This window comes from Cimex lectularius, unplaced genomic scaffold, assembly GCF_000648675.2.
Source record: "Cimex lectularius strain Harlan isolate CLEC.00 unplaced genomic scaffold, Clec_2.1 scaffold116, whole genome shotgun sequence".
NCBI lineage: Eukaryota > Metazoa > Arthropoda > Insecta > Hemiptera > Cimicidae > Cimex > Cimex lectularius.
Window position 1 is genome coordinate 1,935,112 of NW_019392765.1, and position 3,516 is coordinate 1,938,627.

At 35.1% G+C, this 3,516-nt stretch overlaps 1 non-coding gene across 1 annotated transcript; it reads left to right on the forward strand.

The window, feature by feature from the left end:
- The first annotated feature begins 2,089 nt into the window (after window positions 1–2,089).
- On the forward strand, window positions 2,090–2,162 carry Trnaa-agc. The gene has a single exon. It is a non-coding gene; the product is annotated as a tRNA-Ala (tRNA).
- Window positions 2,163–3,516: the final 1,354 nt, after the last annotated feature.

Here is a 3,516-nt window from a genome sequence, read left to right on the forward strand (position 1 = left end):
AAAATTCAACTCAACATTAAAAGAGCTCACCCAAAGAGCACTAAACCTGGTGGAACAATGGTGCTTAAAGCGGGGACTTAAAGTAAACCCCTCAAAAACCACCTTAATTGCTTTCACCAAGAAAAGAAATATAGAAATACAAGGATTACGCTTCTATAATGAAATGCTGTTTTTAAAAAATGAGGTCAATTATCTAGGAATAATCTTTGACAAGAAACTAACCTGGAATCCTCACCTGCAACATACAGTAGCAAAAAGCAAAATATCGCTAATGACCACAAGAAGGACCTTAGGCAAATCCTGGGGACTAAAACCGAAAATGGCCTATTGGCTATATACGGCAGTAATAAGACCCAGAATAACCTACGGATCACTAATCTGGTGGAACAAAGCTCAGCAAAAAGTAGCTACCCAAACATTAGGCAGCTTACAAAGATTAGCAAACCTATGTATCACAGGGGCGATGAGANTATATCAATCAACACATTGGTATTGGTTGGTACATTTCACTGTATGGTTACAACGAATATCAATTTATTGGGACACACTGAGAGCTGAGAGAAAACAAGGTGCAAAGTGCGCAAAACCCAATTGTGAAAGCCATGGACTACTGACTTTTGACGACTAGTGTTCATCTACATTATATTAAATGGATGTTTGTTACATGTGATCATCGATAAAAAAAAAAGCGATGTTAATGTAGATGAACACTTGTCAAAAGTTAGTAGTCTATATGCTAATAATGGGACGATTCCCCAGGGCACAGATACACTCTTTTAATTGTTCCCCGGTCGGAACGTGAAAACGACAGGAAAGTTTTATTTAACTTTATTTTCGAACGGGAACGAAACCCGTAAAAGGAACGAAGGTAAAAAATCGCGTTTTTCCAGGTCCTCGTGGAATAGCGCAGGGGAAACGCACAAAAGGATGGATATGGCTTTGTTGGGTAAGGACTATTTACATTGTAATGCTTACTCAGTATTATAATAGCAATTCCTCACCGACTCGGGGAGAACGCATTTCCTGGGCTTGCATCATAACTACAACATTTAAATTATGCAAACTCAAATTGCTGTAATATACAATTTTTCTTACGTAACGAATGCGAGATATTGTCGTAAATAATGCCAGTTCGAATTTGTAGACAAGAATATCCAGATCCGTCTATTCCAACAAGAGGAATTTCCTCGCTATGCCATCACCGTGGCTTGATTAACAGCTCAAATAGGAGAGGCATAATCAATCATTCCAAAATTACTAACATTGCTAAAGGTATAATTAAACATATTAAAACCCATTTTGTCGCCTTCAAATATTATAACTTTCTCGTTACTCCAGTATAAAACATGTATATATATCTTAGGGGTATTCGCATTATTTTTAATTATTTATGGAAAAGTAAATGTGGATACAATCAGCAGACCAGAAAAATAATTGGAATTAGAGTTCGTTTACTGATTTTCGTTTAGTTTTCTTGTATTTATTGCATATAGCCAAGACTATATTTCTCGTTTTTCCGTGCGGCCGTTCGTTTGTATAAAAAAAATGCCGAAAATATACAACGTTTCTTCGATGGAAAAACGTTGTTTTTCTAGAAGAAAAAATAATGACTTTAAAAAAAACACATAAATCTCCATGTCTATACGGCCCATGATATTGTGCGGAGAAAAAAGGATCCGATCGGATGAGCGCTTCCAAAACCGCAGCAGATCTTCTTCTGCAGTTATGGTAAACCGGGAAAATATTTATGGACAAATAGCTAGAAAAACAACTGTTCATCAGACCGGCTAATAGAAAAAAGCGGCTAAGCTTTGCGAAACGACACGTTGCTGGGCCGAATTCTTTCTAGGTTGAGGTCATTTTTATGGATGAAAAAAATTTAACTTCCAAGGTACCAACGGTATTAGAAGTATGGATAAGAGCTAAAGGAGAATTCAAACATCAAAATACTCTTGTATAATAACAGTAAAATAATACTCGGATTTATTGCTTTCACAATCGGGTTTTGCGCCATTAGCCGCTCGCTTTCTCTCAGATTGACCTCAATAAATTGATGTTTGGGTTAGCCATAAAGTGAAACGTACCAACAGGGGGCGTAGCTCAGATGGTAGAGCGCTCGCTTAGCATGCGAGAGGTACCGGGATCGATACCCGGCGCCTCCAAATTTTTTTTTCTCTCTTCTTATACAAGGGGGCGTCACGGGTTAAAGAGTAGGACAGCTGCTTCCTTACCTTAAATTATCCACAATTATAATTATTTCGCTTCACAATAGTTTAATTCATCTAACAATTTCTTAATTTCCTCTGCCTCACTTAGTGGTTTTGCAGTGTTACATTACTGCCTTTTTTTTCTTTTTTTTTTGCCAAACAGTAATTGTAGGAAAAACAATTTTATCATTTTTTCCAGTTAATTGGTTGTAAAATTTTAAACTGAAGAACTTGTAAATCTGCGGAAGATTTATGACCGTCTGGCGCCATCCTTTGCTTAATACTAACTCAAGACTAGTGCGTATTTTTTCAGTTCTACAATCGTCTGTGTTCATAAGTACGCCAAATGTCTTTTTATATAAAGTTATCTTTAGTATTATCCATTTATTTTGACCACATATTTTTTAGCAAATGTTAAATTACTTGAACTGGTTGATCAATGACCATCCGTGACTACTAACCAGCCTCCTAACTTTTTAATTCACATAACAATTCTTTAACAGCAAATAGTAATAATTTAATGATGTCGCAATTAGTCTGAAATTATTCTTCGAAAAATCTGCTGTTATTCGCTAGAGAAAGAAAAATTAATTAAGGGAATTCGTAAAGCCAGGACAAAAAGTGATTTAGTTTTCGAAAGGAAGCTAAATTTCAAGGTAAATCCAAAGACAAATTGGATCGTGTAACGGTATTTAATTTAGTTTAACTGTGATATAAAAATTAGGGAGAACACCCCTGTTGTCTGACTGTCCTATAGGGCAACAATACATTTTTTTAAATATTTTGAGTGTTGAATAAGGATTTTAAAAACTTTCTTGCACTTCGATGTACTTAGATCTATGGTAAAACCCATATGGTCTATAACCATGCTATAGTCTTTAGAGAGTTCGTGTGTTAGTTGTGTCTCGTATTCGTTGTCGCAATTTTGGTGAATTTTGTCAGTATGTCAGTAGTCTCTTTGACAAGGACGAAGGCATACAGGTTTATTATATAAAAAGAAAGGTGTTGTTATGTGTAGCATACATTTTTTATTATCCATGTTTATCTATCTACCTTGTTGCTCTTACTAACTACTTGTTTCTAATTTTGAAAATAATTTTCATTTTATTGTGATTATTATTATTATAAAAGCCAAATTTTTATCCTTTTTTTTAATTTGCTTTACTTTTCATTAAAACGTACTTGTGGAAATAGTAAGTGAAGGTGGTTATCAGTCAAGTATTTTCATTACTTTGTTACTGAACGAACGGATGTGCCAGAAAACGTTTAGAAATAGAACACAAAGAACTAGGCAGAAGAAGGGAATTTT